At 38.8% G+C, this 27,518-nt stretch overlaps 1 protein-coding gene across 31 annotated transcripts in view; it reads left to right on the top strand.

Annotated features, from left to right (window-relative positions):
• ZBTB20 (zinc finger and BTB domain containing 20) overlaps positions 1 to 27,518 on the top strand; it is a 777,345-nt gene that overhangs the window by 599,559 nt on the left and 150,268 nt on the right. The window contains exon 1 of one of the 31 annotated variants that reach the window (XM_073893757.1): positions 21,470 to 21,489. The exons of the other annotated variants lie outside the window; for them this stretch is intronic. The gene's annotated coding sequence lies outside the window, so the exon portion shown is untranslated. Of the gene's footprint in view, positions 1 to 21,469; positions 21,490 to 27,518 lie in introns of those variants that run through there. 31 annotated transcript variants of the gene reach the window in all.

Raw genomic sequence — 27,518 nt, 5'->3', positions numbered from 1 at the left:
CTAAAACATAAATCTAGGACATTGCCCTTGCTTGCTCTTAAGGAACTCAAAATTGGATTAGGAAAAGAATTTATACTATTGAGTATTCCGTATGCATATCAGACAATAAGTGACAATTCCAAAAGGAATGATACAGTCCAGTAAGTACTATAGGATTTCATTCATGAAAGAGAACCTTGAGGGCTAGAAAGCTTCATGTAAAATCTGATTTAGCTAGGTCTTGAAAAATGGCTAGAATATAAAAAAAGATGAAGAGCAAAAGAATGATATCCCAAGCAAAAACATAAACCTAAGTGTTAGAATCTTTGAGGGGGTCCAATAAATGGCACTGCTCTTTCCCACTCAAGTTCTAAACCCATTGAAAAACAAGACAAAAGAACTGATAGCTGGGGAACAAAAATTTTTTATAAGGCTTGGTTGAAGGATGTATGACAGGTAAAATGGGCTCATTGACTCCCTTCCCTTCTATCTAAACTTTAGAAAAGCCCTCCCAAGGGAAAATTTGGATCTGCATAAGAGCAATACTCTTCCAGGTCACTAACTCCCACTTGTCTAAGCAGGAAGAGAAGGAGAAAGAAGCTAAACTCCTGCCCTTGCAAACCTCAATAGATCTGTTCCCCTAATTAAGAGACATGGAGCAATGGCTGTCTTACCAATAAGATGATTCACCTCCATGGGGAAGTATAAGGAATGAGACAGAGACAAGTTGTGTTTAGAAAACTTCTTTCTGGAAACTAGGATTTGGGAAGAGGCATTCCTACTAGTCTTCTGATCTACAGGCTGGAAAACAAGAAGCAGAAGTACTGAGTGAGATGAAAATGAGAACCATAGCCAAGAGGCTAAACAAGGTACTCATCTAAGGAGACATAACTGGAGTTGGAACCTGTAGTTATAGAATTATTGGAGATCTAAACTAAGGGTTCCTTTTCAGACTCTGGGAATTACCTGAATCAGAACCCCGGGGAACAGGCAAGAAATTAAGATAATGGGCTAAAACCTCATTGGGAAAAAAATACAAAAACTCTTATCTTTAGTTAAACTAATAATCACAATAAGAAGTAGCATGTGTTGAGTACTTGCCTTGCTTTAGGCACTGGGCAAAATACTTTTTAACAGCTATCTGATTTAACCTTTAAAACTACTCTAATAAGTAGATGCTGTTGTAATCCTAATTTTGAAGATGAAATGGAGATTGAGTATTTTGAGTAATTTTTTCAAGGATGCCTAGTAAGTAAAATAGAACTTGAATCCAAAACTATCTGTCTTAAAAGCCTTGGCCAAATTTCATCAAACACAAAGTGAATGTCTACTAAAGGCTGAAGATATAATGGCAAGCAAAACAGACATGGTCTCTGCCCTACTCGACTTACAACTTGGGGGACGGAAGACATATTAATCAAATGGACACACAAAAGAACTTATAATTACAAACTGTACTTGCTGCCATGAAATAAAAGTTCCAGGAACTCTAGGAGGAAATTTAAGAGGGGGATCTAAGTGAGTCTACGAGCTTTTCAAGGAGCTTCCCTGGGAAGTGATATTTGAGCTAACACCTGAAGATGAAAAACAAGAAATGAGATTAGGTGGTGGTAGAGGTTTCTAAGCAGAGGGTACAGCATAGGTGAAGACATCAAATATAGCTGGATGGAGAGAATTTGGTGAAGAGCTGCCTGTATTGAGGTTGAAAAGTTATATAATGATGTCAGGATCTTTGTAGGCCAGGTTAAAGACCTTCCTCAGGACAATGGGAAAGCAAACTTAAGAAGGAATGTAATATGATCAATTTCGTATCCTAAAAAGATCACACTACTCTTGCACATTTATCACAAACAGGTGGAAATATATCCACACAAAAACCTGTACACCAATGTTTATAACAGCTTTTTTCATAATATCCCCACACTGGAAACAACCCAAATTACCTTCAATGAGTGAGTGGTTAAACAAACTGTGGTATATCCATACCATGGAATACTTCTCAGCATTAAAGAGTAACCCTCAAAACATACAACTTAGATTAATCACAAAGGTATTATGCTGAGCGAAAAAAGCCAATCTTCAGATTACATACTTTATGATTCTATTTATATGGCATTCTTGAAATAAAACTATTAAGATGAAGAACAAGTTAGTGGTTGACAAAGGTTAAGGAGTGGGGGAGAGATGGAACTGCCTGTGGCTATCAAGGATGGCATGAGATAGCCTTATGATGGCACTATTCTGTATCTTGACTGTGGTGGTGATCATGCAAATCAGTATCGGTGATACAGGTGCATAGAACTAAATACATGCACACATAGCCACACACACACACACACACACACACACACACACACATGCATATAAAACTGGTGAAATCTGAATAAGATGGATGGATTGTACCATTGTAAAACCAAGGTCAATTTCCTGATTGTGATATTCTACTATGGCTATATAAGATATTACTGTTGGGTGAAACTGGATAAAGGGTATACCACCAGATCTCTCTGTATTATCTTTTACAACTGCATGCTGATCTGCAATAATCTTAAAATTTGAAGTTAAAAAAGATCAAGCTAGTCCATTGTGGTGAATGGTTTTGCAGGAGCAAAAGTAAGGAAGCTATTGTAGCAAAGCAGATAAGACATAGACTAGGCTAATGACTGGGAATGGAAGAAAAATAAATGGAACTGAGGGATAATACAGAAGCAAGATATACAGGATATTCTCATGGATTGTATGTGGGAGATGGAGGAGAGAGAAATAGCAACTGTGACTACTGGTGTTATGCTCATAAAACTGTATGGAGGTTGGTGCCATTCATGGTTATATAAAATACCAAAGAAGAACGGAATTGAGGGAAGATTATAAGATCTATTTTTGAGATGTCCAGTGTGAGGTGTTTTTGATAAAGATAAGTGAGCATATTGACTAGACAATTGAATATATACAATTGGAAATCAGATGTAAAGTGAAGGCAAATGAGGCTTTTGGCATGGATGATACGCCTAGGGTGAGGAGTAGATTAAGGAGAAGGCCCAAACCGAGACTTGAGGAACGCTTACTATTTAATCAGCTGGGAGCAAAAAATGAGCCTGTGAAAGAGGCTCAGAAGGAACAGCTACGGGTAGGAGAAAAACCAGAAAACATTGGCACAGAAGCCAAGAGAAGAGAATGTTTCAAAGAGGGTGGTCAGTAGTGAGACGTGCTGCTGAGAAGTCAAGTCAGTCAGGGACTGAAAACTGCATTTAATATATTAATGTGGAGGTTGTTGCTGACTTTGGCAAAAGCTGTTTTGTTGAAGTGGTAGAAGCAATAACCTGTTTGTAATAGTATGGGGAAAGAGTGAGAGGTGAAGAAATAGAGACCACAAATATGGATAACTCTTAGAAGTTTTCCTGTAAAGAAAGGAGAATGAGCTAGTGTAATGACTTGGGAATAAGGGAGTGAGGTCAAAAGATTGTTTGAGAAAAATGGAAATATTGGTGTTACTATGCATTTGGGAAGCATACAGTAGAGAGGAGAGATTCCGTTTATGGAAGAGAGAAGAGGTTGGGATGATTAGTAGTGTAAGATTCCTGGTAAGGCTAGAGACTTGGAATCCTGAGCATAAATGGAGGTATTGGAGGAGGGACATCTCCTATTGTTACAAGAAAGAAGAAAGAAAGGATGGGGGCAGGTGCATGCCGTGTACTGAGAGATTGAGTGTTTTTCCAAATGATAGCTCCTGGGGGGGCAGGGTCCCACTAAGAATAAGTAAGGTGGAGATTTGAGGAAAGTGAAAGCTTAAAATAGTTCCTGGGACAAATGGGATAGCAGGTTGACCAGAGGAACCTAGTAGGACTCTCCGTGGCAGTGCGGAAGCCCCAGGTGAGTCTGCTGGGTTAATCACCTATGGGTGATTTTTTCCAGCAGTTCGGTGACCAAGGTGAAAGTTCAGAGGAGATGTATATTTGAGTTCAAATTAAAATGGGGTTTTAACTAGTATGTGTGAAAAGACATTAGGCATTTTAGTTTCCTTTTTTTTTTTTTCCCCCTCACCGAGGCTAAAATAAAAGGCAGTAAAAAGCTCAGTTCTATTCTCCAAGTAGCTAGCAAGCACCTACATCACACCAGGCACTGTGTTGTATACAGAAAAAACAGTTGAATAAGGTACCATCCCTGCCTCAAATAGCTCATAGCAATGGGAAGCTTGAAAGTTGCCATTTGGTCCAAAGGCCAGGAACATGGGGTTAGATGACTTCTGTCAAAAGACACAGAAACCCACATCGATCCTTCTTTAAAAATTCTGCCTACTCCTTCCTCCCATCCTGCAATTACCTGGTTATTTTCTTGCTTTCTCAAAAAATATCTACTGCCTGACTTATTGCCCAGCCTCGAACATGCATCGTATACATATGAGTGACAATTCTGACTTCTCCCATCATCATTTTGCTAAAATATGATCATTTAGGAACAATTAGATGATCTACTTGAAGCGTGGTATTGGTACTGCGTGAATTTGCTCTAAATTTTAAGGGCTGGCATCTAACTGTACAGAAAGGCTATTTAAAAGAGGGAGGGAGAGAGGAAGAGTGGGTAGGTAAGTGGAGGAAAGAAAGAGGGAAGGAAGGAAGATGGGAGGTAGTAAGGGAAAGGAAAGAAAACTAATTAATTACAGAAGATCTTATGTAGCAACCTATCCTTGTTTTTCAAAGAACTTCCATTTGAAATGAATGCTTGAGCCTCCATTTCTAGTGGTAGCCTCCACCATCAACCTCCCAAAACGACTTCCAGACCTAGAGACATAGCAGAGTACTATAGAATAATTAAATTCTGGCATCTGGCAACATAGGACAAGATATGAAGAAGACCTGAAGAACGTGGAAATTCCTAATTTCCAGTAGAAATAGGATTCCTTACTCAGATTTATTCTAAGCATTAAGAAATGGTAACAAAGAGGAGGTGGCAATGGTAGCTTTCCTTTATTTGAACACATCCCATTCTGCTAGATTCCTTTAGGAAATGACATTAGGGCCATTTGACTCAAAACTAAATTGCAAATACATCTGGGGTAGGATTTGGCAGCTGTTGAGCAAAGCAGCTGTATTTTTTTTTAATATTTACTTCTTTCATGACTCTATAATTCACACATACTGTAAAATATTAAGAAACTATAGAGTACAGAGAAAACATCTATAATGCCACTATACAGAAACAACTATTATTAACAATTTTTTAGATCACCTTCTGGTCTCTTCTCTGGATTTTAACATAATTGGGCATACATTGTATGTATAGAGTTGTATCCTATTTTTTAACTAAATATTATATGAGGGCTTCCTGGTATAATTACAAACTCTTTTTTTTTAAACGCCACTGTAATATCTGAATAATTTTTGAAGTATTTTTATTTATTTATTTTTGCAAGACAGAGAGAAAATGGGGGGGAGGGGCAGAGAGAGAAGCAGGCTCCCTTATGAGCAGGGAGCCCGATGTGGCACTCGATCCCAGGACCCTGGGATCATGACCTGAGCCCAAGGCAGACACTTAACTGACCGAGCCACCCAGGTGCCCCTCTGAATAATTTTTTATCAATCATGTAACCCCCTAGAATTTACTGAACTGTGCCCTTGATATTGATATTTGGGTTATTTCCAGTATTTCAGTTTTAAAGTCCTATAAGGCAGGAACTACAATGTATCACCTGCAGTTGTCCAACCTGGAGGAAGGTTGAGGCAGGCAGTGATGTCACCCATCAGAAAAATGGTCAGGCAGTGATGTCATCCTATTAAGAGAGTTACTAATTGCTAATGACGATGAAACTCATATTTGAATTTTTAAGAGCTGTTGCAGGGTTTATCTAAGCTCTTTTCCCCCCCAAAGTAAAAGTTCTGACTTTTATTTCTAAAGAGTATACACTTAGTTTTGTTTGAACTTGCTACAATGATGATATAAAAAGAAGAACATAAAATCCATTCAAAATCTCACCTCCCAGAGAAAACCACTATTAACGCTTTGGGAAATGTATTTCCATACTTATCTATTCATCCGTCTCTTTTTCTTTCTCTTTGTCTTTCTCTTTCCAAAATGAAAGGAGGAGTTGCTTGCTGTCTGGTAATCTGCTTTTTTACTCAACATTGTAATAAGCATTTTCCATTTCGTAAATACAGATCTACATTATCTTTTTGATAGCTACGTTATAATCCAGTTTATGGATAATTTATTGAGTCAGTGACTTATTGATGGACATTTAGGATATTTGGACTTTTTTTCTAACTAAACATCACTATGATAACTATCTTTATACACATATACATTTTTTAAATGCACTTTCCTAATTATCTCCTTAGGATAAATTTCTAGTAATGGAACTGTCAAAGTAAAATTTATCTATTGCTAAACTGTTCTCAAGTAAACATATATCAAATTAAACCCCCACCAATGAAAAAAGATATTGGCCATTTCCCTGCATCTTCACTAATTTTATAAGTGCCAATTTTTGTAATTTTTGCATATAAGAGGATATTTTCATGTTGGGTGTATGGGATGCTTTTTCCAAGCATACAACCAAAGTCTAAAATCTTTTATTTATTTTTTTTTATTACACTATTTTTAGAGAGGGAAGGGGGAAGAGCAGAGGGAGAGGGAGAGAGTGAATCTTAAGCAGGCTCCATGCCCAGCATGGAGCCCAACACAGGACTTGATCTCACAGCCCTGAGATCATGACCTGAGCCGAAATCAAGAGTCAGACGCTTAACCGACTGAGCCACCCAGGCACCCCAAAGTCTAAAATCTTAAAGAAAATATATTAAAATGTATTATGTGAAAATAAAAATCACTGTGGTAAAAAAAAATATTTTTATACTGGGAAAAAATTGTGACATGTCCCTAATATTTTAAGAGTGATTATAAATCAACAATGAAAAGGTGAATGACACAATAGAAATTTGGAAGGGCAAACAAGCAGTCTAACACATGTTTAGCTGCTTAGTCTCATTCTTTACGGCAAAGGCAGTGCTCCCTGAAGTCCTATGAGGGCACCTCCAGCACTGTTGGTTATGCCCTGGTGGCATCACCCACCCTCACTGACCCCCTGAGGAATATGGTGGGGAGCAAAGCACCAGTCAGGGGACCTGAGGATCTCTGGGCGGGGGACAGTTCGTGCTTCCCTTGATTACATATATTTATGTTTATTTGGCATCACCATCCCCCAAAGAGGCCAGCTGATTGTTCACTCACATGAGTGTAAAAATGATCATCTAAGCTCTGCCATCAGACTCCAAAATCGGTAAATTATTGGGAAGGGAAAAACACACACTGGCAACTTTGCCTGATCCATGTCTCCAGGGCAGAATTGACACTATTCTACTACCAGATGTACATAGAGATTTCTGGATGTTCTCATAAATAAAGTGCTAGAGACCATGTCATCAATGTCCTCCACCTTTCCCTCTCTCGTCTGACTCCCATGTGTATTACTACATACTTAATGACAGGGAATACTTTCCAGCAACTTCAGGGAAAGTGAAAGATGCTGGAGAGGCAGAAATGCCGCACTGACAGCATCAGCCCCTGCCTCCACAGTACAGACTGTGACAGGGCGCCTTCCCTGTGTTTTGCGATAGGGAGCGTCTGGGTTCTTGGAGTGAGTTCCCCGAGTCTTTCAGAGGAGCAGGAGTTGTGCAGAGCTGCTCTACGTGGTGACTGGAGCATTCTTTCAGCACGAGAACTTCATTTGCAGATGATAAGGGACGGCATGCGCTCCAGGGCATTCTTTCTCTGTCCTCGGCAAAAAAAAGTGTACAAGGAAGTTGTGTGTGCCTTAAATCCTTAGACAGTGTCCAGAAAGAAAGGAGGAGGCAAAACATGTTAAAGATTCTATGGGAGCCCCTTTAGGCCAACCACAAACGAAGGTGAGTGGTGGGAACCAGGCCTAGTCAAGAGTTTGTTCTCTACCTGAGCAGTCAAACTCCCCCAGGAAGTGTGAGGGTGTGGTTAAGAGCCAGGTGTCAGTGGTGCCCAGGGCTGTTAGAGGCCACCCAGCTGGCTCAGTGTTCCCAGGGCTCAGAGTACTGGATATCTGGCTTGCTTATGCTCTTAGAAAACGTCACCTATTATATACCTGCCTCTATAACATAGTTTATACTCAGATGCCAGATGGGGACACAAGTGATGATGATTAATGTTGAGTGCTATTAAATAAGAGTATGCGTATTCCTCTTGTTCTTTATCACCCTTCGCTTTTCCTCCCCAAACATCATGGTTGCCAGCTCAAAGGTGGGGAGGGATATATATATATATATATATATATATATATATATATATATGGTACATATATGGATGCATATGTAGGCTATACATATACAGACTACATAGTAGTCTACATATAGAGATGGTGCCTACACAACCTACTTATTCAGAGAAGCTTTCTACTAGGGCACTTGCAGAGGCATCTTGTGCAAGAGATCTTTGTGGTGATAATTAAAAATTAAGGTGTTTTTTTTTTTTCTTTTATGCCTTCTTTCTCTAGTCTGTTTGTAATTCCTCATTTTTCCTAATGTGGGGATACTAAAGACAAATCAGACATATCCCAGAGAATCATTTCCAGGTATTTATTTAGAATGGGCCACGCCACCCCGCACATTAGGTAGGCTAAAATGGATTCCACCTTTAGTTCCTCCTTGTAAATTTCTAGGCTTTTGGTATGTGGAAAATAATTATCACCTCTAATTTAAAATTAACCCTGTATTTTAGGTAAGAGAAGCGTGTGTCTCAATGACAGAATTTGAGTAAAAGGTACACCTAAATCCTTTAATAATGTCCTTTGGTCTGGTCTTCACAAGCAAGTCAAGGATGCATAAGAGAAGTAATAGGAAATCTCCAGTTAAAATCCTCTTCTGGGGGCGCCGGGGGGGGCACAGTCGGTTAGGCATCTGACTTTTGGTTTTGACTCAGGTCCTGATCTCGGGGTCATGGGATCGAGCTCCACGTCGGACTCCATGCTCAGCTCTGAGTGTGTTTAAGTTTCTCTTTCTCACTCTCCCTCTGCCCCCGCCCTCAAATAAGTAAATGAATCTTTAAAAAAAAAAAATAAAACAAAATCCTCTCCTGGGATTTGTTTCCCTTTCTTGTTTCCATTATCACAAGGCTTAAACAATGTCCACTACATTGGTTCTTCACATATTCCTCTAACCAGTTTTATAACAGTACATTTCAGTAAACATTAGAAAGAATCTTAATACTGTTTACTTTTCCCAAAATGCATGAAGTATCTGTTAACAGGATGTCTGCATACTATCTATCCCTCTATGTATAAAGAATCCATTTCTTCATCATCTTATTCCCACCAGTCATTGGCATCACTCATCTAGAGTAGGGTCAGAGGCCTGCCACCTCATAGCTGCTGTGTGGCTGCCACTCTGCCTTAGCGCTGTAATATACCTAGGGAAAGAGTTTCAGAAATGTACGCTAATATCCAGAAAACTACTTCAGAGATCTGAATCTTGGTGCAGGAATCCAAGAGAAATCTTCTTGGCCACTATTATTTGGAATTTTTCCCTTTTACCCAAACAACAAGGAACTACAGCCAAAATACTTAGAAGAATTCCTTTTGAGCCATTTTGGTGTTGGATTCTGGCTTATTCCTTCTTATAAAATGGGGGATTACATTTAAATTCCAGATAAATGTTTCTACCTAATAAGAAACGAATGTGTAATTTTTGACTGTTGTAATAAAATGATCTTTCATGAAGTGCAGCATCTAACACTCATTTCTACTCTTGGATGACCAAGAGATGAAGGGATGAAGGTCTTCTTTAGAGAGGAGACAGAGAGGGTAGCTCCCCAAATGGATGCAAACTTTGAAACAGGAAGGGATGCAACTAGAAACCAGAAAAACAAGAGAGTACTGTGTGCACATTAATAGTACCAGCAACCCTAAAATGAATTGGGCTTTAGTTAAGGTGAAATAAAAACATGCACTCTAGATACTCATCCATTTCGAGGATTGTGCAGAGTTTAGTTTCTCCTCAACTCTTAGCAAAATTCTTTTTGTAAAAATAACTTGATCTAAGAAGAAAGATTTCCCCACACCATAGTCAGATTATTTCATGGGAACAGTACACCCATTGGCAGACCACACTGACTTGTGGACCAGCCTGAAGATCCAGGGAAAATAGACTGAGTGACCCAGAGGGACAGAGTCAGGGCCAGCTGTGCACAGGAGTCTTCACCATCTTCTGAAACCTACCCAGAATCAGCCATTTATTTCCTTTCACAACAATAGGCATTGGAATACTTAAAGATCAAAGTTCCTTTTAAGGCCTGAGCTATTGATGTATTTATATAGAGATTATTTCTAGGTCAGCTGTAACTACCTCTTTCTGTGGCTCAGGACCTCAAAGCAGTCCCATACAGGAACACAGGCACACATATACACACGCACACCCCGTCTACTGATATGAGCTTTTCTCCTGCCTATTAGATGCATTACAAATTTGCTTTTAATGGAGCCTCTCTGCATTCCAACAGAAATATTTCTGGATCTCTCCTGGCTCGCACAATATTTGCTGGGTGCACATTTAATATGTTTTAGCTTTACTGCCTGAAGATGGAATCAGGGACATCTACCTGCACATGACAGTGCTTTGGCTCTTGCAGTTGCAGAACTTAATGTATGTATCAGTAATGAAAATCTTAATTAAGAAAGCTGCATCATTGTCCATGAACACTCATTTTTCTCCCCCTGCAAAGCCCTTTGTGTATTGCAGTATATACCTGGTCCAGACAGACAGAGTCCTCGAAGAGCTTGTCTGGCAGATCTTCTCTTGATTATTAACAGCCAGCAAATGACAAAGTCTTACTCTCCTTTTGTCTTGAAGCTGAGGCTTGGAACAGCAGAGCACACAATGTACTGTAGGGTTTGTTTGTGTTTTTTTAAACTTGCTTTTATTACGTTGGTGGGTTTAAAAATCCGACAGTGTTGATCAAAACTAATTTAGGTAACTTAGAGTTGCCAAAACACTAGCAGATGCATATTTACACATATACTCTCAGAGAAATGTAATTTTCCATATAGAAACAATGCACAAACATAAGAAAGGACGATTTTAAGCTGTCTGCCCATGTTTCTGGTGCCTTTGGCCTCCAGGGCTTGAAGCTTGCCATATCCCTACTTATGTGACCTTAGCAGTTACTTCTTTCCCTGTGCCAATGTGCGTGTGCCAATTTGTCATTTGTGCAGACAGTAAGAAGCTTTGGAAAATGGAATAACTTTAGGGAGACAACTAACTATACGCATAAAAAATTGAAAGAATTATTAGGAAGGTCTTTTGAAAAGGTGGCCTATAATTATGTTTATGAACCCATGTCCAATTATAATATTTTAATAATGCCCAAATCATAATTTCCAAAACATAAAGTTAATTTATTTAAAATTCCCTTAAAGGAGGCGCCTGGGTGGTGCAGTCAGTTGAGCATCCGACTCTTGGTTTCAGCTCAGGTCATGGTCTCAGGGTCGTGGGACTGAGCCCCACCTTGGGCTCCACGCTCAGCACGGCATCTGTTTGATGCCTTTCCCTCTCCCTTTCCCTCTGCCCCTCCTGCTCTCTGTCTCTCTCTCTCAAATAAATAAATAAGTCTTTAAAAATAAATAAATAAAAATAAATTTCCTTAAAAGCCTCAAAGCATTTCACTCTTCAAAAGTAGCAAATCCTACTATTAATTGACCTTGAAAGTGACCTTGAACCATGACCTACATCATGAGGAGAGAGATGAATGTGTCATCCACTTGTGTATTGTTCAGTCTTCTGCATTTTCTAAGTCTCTAGTCTATAGCATTAGCCATTTTCTGGAAAGGCCATGTAAATAATTGAATTGGGCTCTAGCCATATATTTATATATCACTTCTACTGGAACAGGAGGGCATGGCCACCTAAAGAAGGTCTAGTAATAAATATTTAGGACCTGTCTTCTTACCATATATATACACTGTCCTCATCAAGAGGGGAGCAGACACACTGTCTAATGTCACTAGTGTGATCTGTTTATTTACTCTACTTCTTAGAACTTAACATGCTTTAGCTCATTTATTTTCAAAATCACTGTAAAGTAGGTAATGGTCAGTTTTCTGCATTTCTGTAACACAAAAAAAATTGTATAAATTTTCTCTATGTATCATATGTGAGAAAGACCTTATGGGAAAGTTGTAATTGCACTCTGTATTTTTAATTAAGCTTAAACATAAAAAGTAAATATAACTAGACTTCTGATTTTATACTAGAACCACAGTAAGAGGTTAGAAGAGATGCTATCAGGGCTCTTGGTTCCTAGATAGGAAACACTGTGAACAGGTTGTTTTACTCAGGAAGATTTTCCTTTTCAAGAACCATCTGGCCAACCCTGCCATAAATCCTAAAGCAACTGTTAAAGTAATTGGGCTAGAAATAAGTTGCAGGTATGTAGTGTGAGGCATATAGTTGGCTATCAATAAATGTTTGGAAAATGAATAAATTAATAAATTATGAGTGAATAAGGGAAAAAATGAATTTGTTGGCATTTGAAAGATGAAAGCAGAAGAAGATCAGGTACTTTCCTTAATTTTGGAAAGTCCTTGATTAGAAGTTTGATGTGTGCTGAATTTCTAAACCTTGATATTTAACTCTTCAAATAATAAAATACTCAATAGAATTATGAAGAATCTTTTAAGATTTAAAATTTGGGTAGATGAGTTACTTTCTGCCTCTAAAACACACACACACATACACACACACATCTTTATTTCAATGAGATAGATCTAAATGGGTAGATGGATAGATAGATAAATAGATGATAGATAGATAGATTGATAGATAGATAGATATCCATGTATGTGTGTAAACAATCAGTGGATCACAATGTAAAACCTACAATAAAAACATTTGAAAAAAAATTGGGTAGATCAAGATAATATCTTTTCCCATTCAGTGATCTATAATTTGCTTAAAACTGAAGAGTGACTAGGCCCATTAAAAATGGCAGGTGGCAGGCCTTCTGATGATGTACCTTCATCTCTGCCTCGCTGCTATACCTCAGTGTGTTTCTTCATCATTTTTGTGCTTGAAATACCATATGTTGTATCAACTTTGGCCCAGTCAAGAAGCTGAAGAATCAAGCAGGTTTGGGGCCAAGAAGTCTCATGCAACTGGAGTAAAAGGTCTTTCAAAAGCATACTGACTATAAAGATGCTCTTCAGTTCAAACCGGGCCACCCTTTGCTGTCACCCAGAAATACATTCACTAACAGGATTATAAGTGATCCTGCCAGCAAACGTGTATCAGTGGCCCTCCAGAACATCATATTTATGTTAGCGCTCAATGAGACATTCCTAATGCAACAGTTTATTGTATTTAAATGCCTATGACTTCTTTATTTCAAAAGCAAGTACCTTTAAACATAGTAATGGCATTTCTCTATATGCAAACCTGTACATAAAAAGGTTTACATTTTAAAACAAACATGTTTTTGAGTTTTATCCAAATTCAAAAAAAGCATCTGAAAAATTTAACAGCTGAAAAACACTTTCTCCTTGCTGGGAAAACTTAAACCTTGCTAGGCTTTGTGCAACTTAAAAAAAAAATCACTTCTGTGCTGAGAACTAGCATGAGAAATCTCAGCATGAAATGTTGTTGGAATTTTTTTTTTCTTCATAGAGCTAAAACCAATCGTTGGTTTTAGAGTGATACCACAATATGCATATGCTTTGTCAGGAACAAATATGATCTAATTTCAAGGGCATCCTCACCAAAAATTAGGTGCGGGGGGGGCGGGTAGGGGGATGATAAAGGCTACTTAAGCAGCAATCCAGTGTCTGAAAGCAAAGGTTGAGGATATCATTGACCGTCAAGGTCTAGAAGAGCTGCTATGAGCTGGTTGTTACTGTTTGAAAAGCCTATAGGTCTCTGTTTCGTTATTGTCTCAGGCAATCCTTACTTAGCTGAGAGGATCTCACAAGGAAGTGCTGCGCTGTGACGCTCTCTGAGAGTTTGTTTTCTATTTGCTTTAGCCCGGCAACAAATGGTCTGGTACCTGCCGTGATGATCGGCATGCAGTTGCTGAGCAGTGTTTCAAGTCAGAACAAATTATATGGCTGTGTTTCTAGAAAGCTAAACCACTTTCAAGATAGTATGGAATTGGAAACACACATAGACGTGTCCACGGAATGGTGTGTTTATACTGGACACATGTGTTCAGGCATATTCAGGCAAATAGCAAACAAGAAAACAGAGTGGACGATGCAGACATAGGATACACGTGCAGCTCATGCTCCTAAGTGTCTACATATGTAGAAGTGACTTTCTAAAGAAGGCCCACACTCAAGCATAGTCCTCTTCATACTCCCCTGGGAAGAAAGAACACAATGTAATTTTTTTTTCACAGCATATTGGCTACCTTTAGATTGTGATACTTTGAGTAGTGACTTCAGGGACCAGGGATGGAGAGGAGACGCCAGCACACTTCTGTTATCGACAGGGTGATTTTTTTGAGAGAAACAAGTCCTTCCTTGAAGACAGGCTTCGATATTTCAAGACCTCCTCAGAAAAATTTTTCAGCACCTTCTGTGCTCCAAATTGAGGCAGTTTGTATCATGTTTCAATATAACTGAGTAACAGGCTGGCAAATTCCCTGCTTTCTTATTCACCAAAATCCAAAATAGAACTCACAAAAACTCCCTCTTTCAAACCCCCACCTCACAAAAAACACCCTCACTGCGGCCCCCCAGGGAGGAACAGACCAGTAAAAAACAACCGGTAAATAGAGCCAGCCCTGAAAGACAAATCCCCAGCTGTAACGGTGGCACTCTGCTCAGTCCTGTGAGCTTGCTAGAACTGGCACGTTTTTGATCATACAGATGCATGAATGTGCTGCCTGAGGCAGAGGGGTGGCAGTGGCACCTTCAGTGTTTCTTGTCTAAGTATATCCCACCCAAGTAGCCTCCCCCGACCCAGAATAAAAGACTTAATTTGCCATTGGACTTTTTTTTTTTTTTTTTTAATTACGACCTGTGACTTAATTTTCACCATCTTTGGAGGAAACCACCTTTTTCAGACTTTCACAGCATTTTCAAAATTCAGACTTTCACTGTCTTTGTCTTACACAGACGCACGTACACACGCACATTTACAGATTACATATTTAAAGTGAAATGTGTCAATATGGACCACTTGAGAGGTTTCCTAAAGGGCATGTATATGTGTGTGTTGGGTAATGAATTATTTTATAGTGAACATAAGGTAATCAGACCAATGGGAAATCATGGTTCAAAACCAAGATGGACATTAATCTTTCTGGACCATGAGATTCACATTCTTGAAAGGGCAACTTATTTACAGAGTACCCCTTTTTTCTTCTCTAAAATTATTTTCTAGAATAAAATTTTTAAAACAAATAATGCCAGTTAAAGTGAAAGGAAGGAAAAATGTACTCCAACCACAGATCCAGTTAAACTTCCAAAATGGGGCCAGAATGTTGCCCCAAATTCAAATCTGGCCTCTAAAGGATACAGATTAGAAACGCTGAGGTCTGTGCAAAAGAGCCCAAGGTCCGAAGACCATTTCCAAGAGCTCAGGGACAAATTCCAGGGGCTCTGAGTTGTGTTTGACGACAGGCCCTGCCTGTCCCTGTGTCCTTTGGGACAAGTCGATTAATCTTTAAACCTCAATTCCCTGAGCTATAAAATAAGAATAGTAATAGTAATTCCTTCACAGAACTCTTGTGAAGATTAAGTGAGATGATCCTTGTGAAGCGTTTAGCCCATGATCCGCTACATAGAACAGACTCCTCAAGGGTAATTATTCATCCAGATTATTTTAACCTTGTCAGTATCTTTGGAGTAAGTGCCCCTCACCTGGACGTGGAGGTGATGCACACTTTAGTTATTTCTGCCATGTTTCTCAGTTTATACACGATGATTTTTTTTATAACCACCACACATACAGTGATGCAAGCAGCGTTTTGTCTTTTCAAGGTGATATTCATTACCCACTAACAGCGTGCAAGGCACTGTGAAAGGCATTTGTGCACACCATCTCATATAATGCTTACAGTGGTCTTCTAAGTTACCATTACTATACCCATTTTGCAGATGAGGGAGCCGAAGCTGAGAAGGCATTAGCCACCTGCCACAGTTTCATAACTACATAATAGTGGAGTCAGACTTTGAACCAGCCGGCTAGTACTAAACTCTAAGAAAATAATTACATAAACAGAAACCATTGTAAACAAGATGCTTATCACAGATAAATAGGTTTTTTACCTTTTTATTGTAGACATTTCAAACATTTACCCAGGTAGGAAGAACATCATAGTGAACCCTCATGAGTTCCTCACTCAGCTTCCACAATTTATCAGCACACAGCAAATCCTGCTAGATATACCTATATTATGAAACTGGAAATAAACTATATATTCAACTCTAGGGGACTGGTTAAATGTATTATGACATATCCACTAGATAGAATTTTTCGAACCATTACAATCTTGATAAAGAGCTTATAATAACCTGGACTTTTTATGCTACATTTTAATTAAAGGTGACATACATAATTTATATATTGTATAATCACAACTACTTATTTGAAATAATAGATTGTGGATCTTGGAAATTTAAGATTTTTTAAATTGTTTTGTCTTACTACTTTCTGACATTTCTGAAATTATATATCATGGGCATATTTCATTTTTAATGATACAAAAATTATTTCCCCAATATTTAGGAAAATATAGGCATACTTGTGTGTAAAGAGAGAAATTACTTATCTGACTTCACTATGGAAATCAGTTTATGTAACAGAATATCCCATATAACCGATAAACAGAAGTTTATCTCCTCTTCATTATCAAAAGATTTTTTTATTTTATTAATATTGTTTTGATGTATAGTGTCTTAAATTTATGTGCATATCCAGCTTTATGATCATATGCTTACCATAATTCAAACATTTCTTAATGACTCAGGGTCATCATTTTATTTATTTCTTTATTTCTTTATCTTTAGGGTCATTATTTTAAACAATAATTGTGTTGTGTGTCTACTGGTGCTAATGGGGATGTGGAAGTATAAAAATAATGCTGTATATTTGAATATTGCTTTGTGGTTTCAAAGCAGTTCCACATGGCATTAACCATTAGTCCTTAGTCTATAAGATTATTTGCTTCTGTGCTTATTTACCCCCAGACTGCTATAATATTTTTAGTCCTCATCTCTTCTTTTTATAGTTTTTATTTATCTTCTTTAGCTATCAAGTTACTTCTTGTTGTGCAAGGCTCTAAGATCCTCATTCCTTCCCGAATGCATTATTTCTAATCCGGTTTGGACTAGGGAAACAACCAACCAACACTGTTTAGGTTGCATATAAAGCCCATGCATTCACTCCTTCACTGGACAAATATTTGTGAGCAGCACACTATGTATTCAGCAATGGAAAGGATACACAGATAAACAAGGCACCGATCCTGCCCTCAGCAAGCTTTAATCTAGCAGCAGAGCTGAGACATGGGCCTACTTTGCTAGCATCCATAGTAGGAGGTGCTGTGCTCTATGAAAGTAGCACAAATAAAGTGTTCCTGGAATTCAGAGAAGGGCTAACTGGGGGATTTACCAGAAGAGCTGATACACTGGATTTGCGTCTTGAAAGGCAAGGAGGACTTGAGCACACAAAGACAGAAAAAAAGAACATTTCTGAAACCATGAGCAATGCCTGGAAGAATCAGAGGGGAAAGATTCTGCAGAGAAGTAGTTGAGTTTAACTAGAGCATGTCATGTGTAGAGGCAAGTAGTGGGAAATAAAGTGGTGAAAGCAGATCGAGACCAGTAAGTGAGAGGGCTTGATTAGCAGGCCAAGGAATTTGGACTTTATTCAGTAGACAATGGGGAGCTATTGAAAGTTTTTAGTAGGAGAGTAACATAATCAGAGCTGTGCCTCAGAAGATTAATCTGGCAAGAGTGAATAAAGTAGATCCGAGTAGGGAGTGACCAGAGGACACAGGTCAGGTAGGAGACAATCTCAGCAGTACAGGAAAGGGCAGTGAGGGCCCTAACTAGGGCAAAGGCAGAGGGAGGGAACAGAGCTGGTGAGCTGATTTATGAGACATGGCAGAAAGAGGAGTAATCCATCATATCTGGGGAGTAAGGGGAAGGAAAGCACCGAAGGCATGGCTATGATTTTGAGCCAGAGTGGGACCATAAACAGAAGCAGAGGGCTAGGGAGCAGGAGCGGGTGTGGGAGAGGAAGACACAAGTTTCATTTTGAGCACACAGTGAAGCTACTAACTGGGATCCATGAGAGGTCCTCTGGGCTTTTGGAGACACGAGACCACAGGGCAGCAGAAAGTCAGGCTCGGAGATGGAGATGTTGAGCCATCTCTGTCTCAAAGACAAAAGAGGCAAGAGGCAGAGCCCATCAGAGAAACTTGAGGGATTTCTGTGTGATATCCCTGATGTCAGTTTGGGCTGCTTGTGGGTCTTTTCACATCCTTCCTCTTCTTAACCAGATTTGGAATGCCGCATAAGTAGCGTGCAGATGAAGGAATTATTGCATTATACATACAAACATACAAAATATATTCTAAAGTAATGAAGTAATTTGCAATATAGCTAATGGGGTCAATTTCACATTAGCTACAGTCTTTTATCTTCATATATAATATATTTCTGTGTGACCTTAGAGAAGTCACTGTTCCTTTCTGGGCCTCAGATCCCTTGTCAGTTAAATGAAAAGGTGGATGAAGATCCTCGGTCCCCATAACTGGCTGTAAGCCCCCAAAACTGACATTTTATCAGAATCACTTGGAGAAGAGAGGGGAGGGGGGCCAAGGCTCAGGATCTGTATTTTTTGAACCTCCCTAGGTGATTCTAATATGCAGCCTGGGTTGGTAACCACTGGGCTAGGCTTCTCAGCTCTTACATTCCAAAGTATTCTCAATATTTAGACCGAATGTGCTTTTTTAGCCACAACTCACAAATAAGAATCCAAAATAACAAATTTACTGTCAAATTCAGTTCATCTGTAACAAAATACTCCCCCTCTCCCCTTTAAGTTAGGAGTAAAATATAACGTGTATTTGAAAAGCACTGAATTTAGAAGTCTCTGTGATGTTATAAAATGCGAAAGCTGTGTGTATGGGGAAGATGGAAGGCGAGGAAAACCAAGGAGGATGCAAGGAGCACAGGCACTGCATGCCTCCCCTGGCCACATCCGGGCATCAGCCACGTACCCAGAATTCAAGTCCGCCTGCGCTCCAGAGTTGGTTTTAATGCTCCAGCTGTGCTTGTGTGGTCCTTGTGCTGGCCCTGATTGTACCTGTCAGATTGTATATGGAAGCATTTCTGCAGTACCTGTGCAGACTTTCTTAGTTGTCCAGGATGCTCTAACAAAATATCACAGACAGGGTGGCTTATGAAAAAAACAGAAATTTATGTCTCACAGTCATGGAGGCTGCAGGTCTGAGATCAGGGTGCCACAAGGTCAGGTGATGGTCCTCTTCTGGGTGGAAGACTTCTGTTTGTATCCTCACATGGCAGAAGGGGCCAGGGAGCTCTGTGGGGCCTTTTTGTTAAGAACACGAATCCCATTCAGGAGAGCTCTGGCCTCATGACCTGAGCACCTCCCAAAGGCCCTACTTCCTAGTGCCATGACACTGGGGATCAGGATTCCATCATGTGAATCTGGGGGGACTCAAACATTCACACCATAGCGCAGACCCAGCACAGGTCCGGAATGGGATAGAGGAGCTTAATGAGATTCTAGTGGGGGCAGATGAGCGTTCTCATTAATGGGCTCATCCTTAACATATCCCTTTGTTAGGTTTTCATCATACGCCTCACAATTTAACTTTTATGTAGCCCCATCATTACAGCATTGCCTCAGCATTCATAGGAGCTACCTTCTGAAGTCCCCACAAAATCTAGAGCATGCAGTACTAGGCCACGGAGGCAGAAAGAAGAAGAGGGCTGAGGTATCAATTCTTTCTCCACTTTCTATATTCTTTCTCCCTTCCTCCCGCAGAGGAAACAGTTTGCTGTACCTGACAGGTTGGGCTGGATTAGCCTAGACTGGAGGAACAGGTTGGAATTTGGGAAATCTGAGAGTTTCCAGCTTCCAAACTAATTTTGACATCCCATTTGCTCAACAGTTATTTATTGAGGAACTGCTACAAAGTAGGGCAATCTGCTCAGTATTTACATCAGAAATCAGAAACCAGTTGTGATTTTGATTCCGCCACAGGCTGCTACCAAAATTCTAAACACAAGTACAGAGTAGATTTAATGATAATGATGCTGGTACTTTACATTTACATAGATCTTAACAGTATTTGCACAGAATTACATGTGGTGCCCTCCCACTTCCTAGGGAATCACCGCCCAGACCCTTCTTCCATGCTTCAGCTCTGGTTATCCTTATCTGTTACCTTTCCCCAAACTGTGGCTTCTCAACTTTAATTAACACTCAGGTGGCCTGGTAACCTCATTAAAGTAGTTTACTCCAAGGTGTGAATGACGTTTGACCCTCTTGGAGAAGTTTGTATTTTAAAAAAGAAGCTCGTTAGACAGCTAGGTTTCTTCCCCCCTCCAGTCAGTGACTTGTGAAAAGAGTTGTTTCTTTCTGTCCTCCAACACACAAAGCTTTACTTATATTTGTAAAAGAGAACAACATAGGCAATGAGCCAAGCATCCCAATTTATCTCATCTACCACCCCTACCTATCCTCTCTCTCTATTCTCTCTGTCTCTCTCTCTCTCCTGTGCATGTTGCTAAACTTTTAATGTCACATGACACCCCTATATCTGACCTCATGACCTGCCCTACATCAGACACCTGCTGACCTCCACCATGCTGGACTCACCACTTCATTCCTACTCTGTCCCCGCTCGGAATCCTGAGGCATGCTCCATCTCCTATTTATAATCTTGTAACTGCTCTTTAAATTTACCTTTTTAAATCTTGTTCTCCTGCTTTGGGAGATAGTTTAGTAAAATAAGTGAGGCTTAAACACTGGAGACAGATGCTACTCACTAGGCACATGAATATAAGCAAGTTAATTATCATCTCTAAGCCTCTGTTTTCTCATATGTGAAATGGGCATATTGTGAAGATTAAATATGATACATGGAATCGGCAACATTTCGTTAAGTCTCCAATACATGTAGTTACTACTATTAATATCATTTATCATCTCCACTCCCCTCAGCAACTTTGATTTGGATTCCCTCTACTGGTTCTACCTTGGAGGATCCAATTCTTCAATGTTCTGTACTGGTCAGAACTAGTTTCCTGGACCTTTTTGGCTTTACACACAAAGTAGATGATGAGAGACCTTATTTTCTGAACATAGACAGGACATAATTTTATAAATATAAGCATATTTGTGGGTATAATAAAAGGCAAGATTTGAAACCAGGTCTGTCCAGGAAATCAGAGACTTATGAATTCTGCATCTTTTCTTAGAATATGAATTTTATACAGTGGATGAAGATGAATTTCAGAATCATAAGGTAATGCTAAACATAATTAAGAATGTGACCTCTCTGATAACCTTTTATAACAAGAAAGCAAGGTCGATTACACAAGGAAAAGTCTCTACATTTTCAGGGAGACATTTTTATTCCCCCAAAAGAGAAAGCAGAGGCTTTGAAGTCAGATCTGGGGTTGCCTCCAAGCTCCACACTTAAAATCCATGGACAAAAAAAACTCTGAACCCCCTATCATTAATCTGTTACTGATAAAGAAACTGAGGCTCTAATAAATCAAATAATTTGACCCAGATTAATGATATCCATCTTGCAGACATATTATGAAGATTAGAAATTATGTATAAAAGCTTGGTATGTTGTTTGGTCTAAAAAAATACATTTCCTGGAAATCTAGAGCCAGGTTTCTCTTCAAGATGAAAAGGGACTGAAATTATGCCCATGTTCCATGTAACCAGGTTCTATATTTAAAAACAAACAAAAACTTAACTTATGTAGGGTTTAACAATGGAAATAAACATTTTCCACATGTATATTTTTAATCTCAATTTGCCCGATAAATATATTCAGATAGGTTGAATATAAACTGGGTATTTTGCAACATTGACTTCTAAAGAGAAAGTTTTAAAGGATTCCTGATGTACTTTAGCAGTATAGAAGTATGTTTTGTATATAAGGGAAACATAGGGTGATCTGAGACTGTGTCATAAAAAAGCCATAAAAAATGGTCACTTAACATTTTATGGAGAAATATGGAGGCACTTAGTGAAACCTCACAAAGAAGAAACTCTGTCTTTTGATACATTTAATGTCTAATTTCCAAGTAGAAATATTACTCTTATCTAAATAAATCTTGACCATTTTAGATAAGTTAAGAAATTGTATGCCAAGTGGTTTTTGTTTCTTATTTCTAATGAATCAGTAATTTTGACTTGCGTTCTATATGCCTCTTTAATTTATGGTGAATAAAGTCATACTGATTTTTCAAAGATTAGTACACAATCTCAAGTCACAGAGTTTCCAAATTATGATATTTCCAATGGCAAATGAATAACATGCTGTCCGTGCAGTTAGTGAGTTGAGGCAATTTGAACATCATGATAAAAGTAGGAGGGGGGATTACAGGCAGTGTTATAATTAAAGGTCTGTTGATTCTTCAGTTTAAATGCCATTGTTGAAAGATTTTTCACTCAGATGTCAAAGTCTGTGGCCAGCCAAAACTTGGCATGCTAGAACTCAGCCCAGGGAAACATTGTGTTCTACAGATTTAAAAACCAAAATCTGTTAAGAACAGAAATGTTGGGCTTGGGCTGATTTCTCATGAATCAGAACCAGAGCATAGCCAAATACCACCTCCTCTTTACAAAAGGAAGTAGTGCAGGTGGATGTTAATGGGAAATGTTTGTTCAGATGGGAAATTAACATTAGATGTCATAATACAGAGCACTGGGTTAAAGTTTTATGTAATTAAAGCATGTTTCCTTGAGAAGTTTGAAACATTTTAGAAGCTTCTAGTTAATGGGAAGCAATATTTACCTATCTTACAAGATTTGCGTATTGAGGTTCAGTTCCTCCACGTCGCATCCCTTGTTACTGGATAAACTTGAAGCAAAACTTTATTTGCTTAACTCCCTATATACTCGCTATATAGAAATGTTTTCCAAACACCATGTTTCCCTTTCTTTAATTTGAAGGTTATAAACCAGTGGCCTGTGAGCTGCATCTAGCTAGTCTGTAGCCTTGGGGGTGGGGGCGCGGTTTGAGGGCATCAAGTATCTTAAAAATAATTTGAGAGTTTGAGCTAACCTTTTAAAGATCAATAGATCTTACCAAAAAAAAAAACCCAACTTTTTTAAACTTGTCCTGATAATTTGGAGATCTGGCAGTATTATTTGCATTCTTACATGGCACCAATTATCTGTACCCGAGCAGGGGCTGCTCTCTGCAAATAAGCCCTGTCCTTTCCAGTTTGACAAAGTCCCTGTCACCCCATATTTTATGCCATACCCACTTCACTCATTTACTCTATCACTCTGGCTCCTAGAAGCATTTGACTTTTCTTTCTTTGCTTATGGTAGTTGTATTAAGCAAGTCCCTTCCTCTCTTTGCTTGTAGTATTAAGATTTAAAGCTTCCAAAAATTTCTTCCCAGTAAATAATAGCATTGCAAATGCTATGTACAATGGTAATCAACAAAGCATTATTGAAAATGATAAAAATTTGGAATGTAACCAAAATGTCCAAAATTAGGGAATTGCTTAAATATATGTTGCTATATCTGTAGAATGGAATACTATGCAGGACTTAAAAATATGTCTTAAAAAAAGAATGCAGGTTACAAAACAATGCATACAGCAAGATTCCTACTTTTTTTAAAGATTTTATTTATTTATTTGACAGAGAGAGAGACAGCGAGAGAGGGAACACAAGCAGGGGGAGTGGGAGAGAGAAAAGCAGGCTTCCCGTGGAGCAGGGAGCCCGATGCAGGGCTTGATCCCAGGACCCTGGGATCATGACCTTAGCCGAAGGCAGACGCTTAATGACTGAGTGACCCAGGTGCCCCAAAATTACTATTTTATAGGAAAAAATTTTGCATGTAAGAAAAAGGTTAAAGTGATGTCTTGGGGCATTATTAGAAAAATATATACATATTCAAATTTTATGCAAATAAGCTAGTAAATAAGCCCCAAGGGTAGCTTTTATAGATTCCCTTCCCCAAGGCTTCCTTACTGCATTTTGACCCAACAGTTGGAACATATAGTGAACTATTTTTCAATTTTCTTTTAAAGCAATTTTTTTTTGCTTTTATATTTTAGAGGATACAATCAAGAATAAGATTTCCATAGTTGTTTCAAATACTTGAAAAATATTCCTGCTTGACCACATACTAGACTATCATCATGGCAAAGCAACAGAACCAATTCCTGTGTTGGCCTGGAGTGGGTTTGTTCTTCTACAGCACCTTTTGTTAATACCAAAAGTTATTCAAAAATGAAAAAAAAAATCTTGGAACAGAAAAATTACACATAAATATGCACTTAATAACATGAACATAAACACTCTTAGGGGGCCAGAACTGAAACTCATCATCACAAAGGCATCAATTTTGTCCCATTTGACCACCCATAGGAAGCCAAGCTCGCAGGTAAAAGCCATCTACTCATTTATGGAAATTCTTCTGATGCCAGCACTTAGCACAATGCCTGGCAAATAAAAAAGGCTCCAGAAGTATTTGTTGAGGGCGCCTGGGTGGCTCAGATGGTTAAGCGTCTGCCTTCGGCTCAGGTCATGATCCCAGGGTCCTGGGATCGAGTCCTGCATCGGGCTCCCTGCTCCTTGGGAGCCTGCTTCTCCCTCTGCCTCTCTCTCTGTCTCTCATGAATAAATAAAATCTTTAAAAAAAAATTAAAAAAATTAAAAAAAAGTATTTGTTGAATAAAATATGAATAAATTTGCACTCCCACCAAGGAACAATTGACCCACACATCAAAAACTCAGTCACCTTTTAAATAAAACTTGAGCAAAAAAAATTTGGACTTTACTTATAAAACTTCCAGATATAGTTTGAGTTAATAATGCCATAACCTTTTTTTTTTTTTCCAGAAAAGGGAAATGTTCGTTTATGTGTGGTTGAGTACACGTATGAGTTTGGGGAGAAAATATAAAGGCATCAGAGGTGGTCCGTTCAAGGACGGGTATAGTGATGTAGACTCCAGCTCTTAAATATACCCCTTCCTCCTGCAGTGCTAGCTTTACTGTTTCTGTTTTGGATGTTTGTCCATCTATCTCCACTTCTGTAGAGCGTTCTTTACCTTTGGGCTCCACTGCATCTGTTTTCATAATTCTCCTATTCACATGAATGATCCTTCTTGCTCCTTTATCCATTCTCCCTTCGTGTGCCCACAAAATATAAGTTTACCCTTCTTTCTTCCCTGACTGCATTCTTGTGAAGTCTGTGGGCAGTCTCATTGAGCCCATACAGCTGCAACCAGACCTTCGTATCACCTCCCTAAGGATTTGAGTATCTAGTTCTAATCTGTCAATTCTAGTACTACGAAGATGGGTTTCCAGCTGCCACTGGATACTTCCACTGGATGTGCCACCCACAGCGATCTCAAACTCCTACTGCTATTCTTTGAGTATTCTAGAAGTAATCAAATCAACCCCAAATATGCCTTGTACTTCCCTAACCCCATGCTTTTATTCTGTGTCCCTTGCCTAAAACCTCTCTTCCCAAATTCTAACTGTTGGAATTTTCCCCATATTCCAAAGTCCATCTCAAACACTGCCTTCTTCAGGTAACTTTCTTCAGTGTCCATCATCCAATGATATTCCTCAAGCCACTAAACCTACAGATTTCCGTTGGCAACCTTTTATGGTATTTGCCTTATTTTGTTTTGTATTTTAGTTATGTGGTGTTTATTTCTTCCAGATTCTAAATATTAGGTTTATGGCTTCTTATTTATCTTTGTAGCTATTTTCTAGAGCTTAGATCCTAGAAGAGTCCTTTGTTCATAGCAGGTCCTCGTTAAATATTAAATTGGTTTTATGTAATAAATTAAATTGTGTTTATGTATTAATGGCTGTACATGTGTTATAATTTGAAAGACCCAGAAAGTCCACCCACCCAGTGTCTCCCCTACTTTCTGAGCCATAATATCTTGCTTTAGGGACTTTCTCTTCTACAAATGGGGATTTTTCCACTAAGCTGTGTCTTTTTGATCCCTAGCAATAAATTATTGACTAGTTAATACTTGAGCTCCCCTACCTTCTAAGATTTACTCATTATCACCTAAGAGGTGATAGATAGAATAGACCAGATGTCAGGTATGTTCTCAAGGAGGTAACAAATAAGTAAAGGTCCATGAGAGAGGTGGGGTAATGGAAAGTACCCTGGGCTGTGCCACTTACTAGTTGTATGCCTTAGTTTTCTCATCTGTAAAACTAGACAATAATAATGATTTCTACCTTATGGAGATGTTCCAAGAACTAATAGAACTAAATACTAAATAGCAAAGTACTCAATAATATTTGGCACACTGTAAGTGCTAGTAAGTATTGGCTCTTAAGTATTCATATATATGGTATATACATAGCATATATGATCATATGTATAGTAAGTATGTATACATATACTTAATGGGTAATACATATACAGATATATTTAACAAATATTATAATTGTTTCAATTGTCATTTCACCCCATGTACCCAAAGGCAGATGCCAGAGAAACTCCTGAGGAGCAGAGACCTTAAGTATCTGGGAATGGAACATTTAAAAGAAAAGAGAACAGGGGCGCCTGGGTGGCTCAGCTAGTTAAGCGTCTGCCTTTGGTTCAGGTCATGATCCCAGGGTCCTGGGATCGAGTCTCACATCGGGCTCCTTGCTCATCGGGGAGCCTGATTCTCGTTCTGCTGCTCCCCCTGCTTGTACTCTCTCTCTCTCTTTCTGTCTCTCTCTCTCTCTCTCTCTCTCTCGCCCTCTCACTCTATCTGACAAATAAATAAGATCTTAAAAAAAAAATAAAAGAGAACAGGCTTTGCAGACAGATGAGTGTTTGACACACAACTCTGCCACCTCTAAACTGTGCACATTGAGGAAGTTACTTAAACTCTGTGAGCCTCGGAATTTTCATCTACAAAATCTGAACACCTATCTTTTACATTTACTGTGAGGATTAAGCGAGCTTTTGTTCTCCATAATCATTTTGAAATTGAATCTAATTCTTTTGGTGATTCCGATCCTTTTTCATATGTATTTCCTTGACAAATCAGATTCCAGACTTTGTGCTTTGGACCAAGCTTAGAAGAAATGGGTAGCATTGCTTTGGGAAAACGGTGGCAGTACCAGCTAATAATTTCAAATTATTAATAATTTAATGCAGTAGTGAAGTGTTAAAATATGTACCAATTAATATGCAACAAGCCTAATAGAGAACAAATACTTAACCAGATTGTGGCTAAATCCTTAACCTAGAACAAATTTAGCAGTCCGACCAGGTTTGTTCGTTGTTGTTTTTTTTTTTTAATGAAATATGTTCTACCTATGGCAATA

Source organism: Callorhinus ursinus, unplaced genomic scaffold (assembly GCF_003265705.2).
Source record: "Callorhinus ursinus isolate GAN/ISIS: 27379988/994484 unplaced genomic scaffold, GSC_fseal_2.0 scaffold1, whole genome shotgun sequence".
NCBI classification, from domain to species: Eukaryota; Metazoa; Chordata; class Mammalia; order Carnivora; family Otariidae; genus Callorhinus; species Callorhinus ursinus.
Note: the sequence above shows the minus strand (reverse complement) of the source record. Positions and strands in the feature narration are given on the sequence as shown.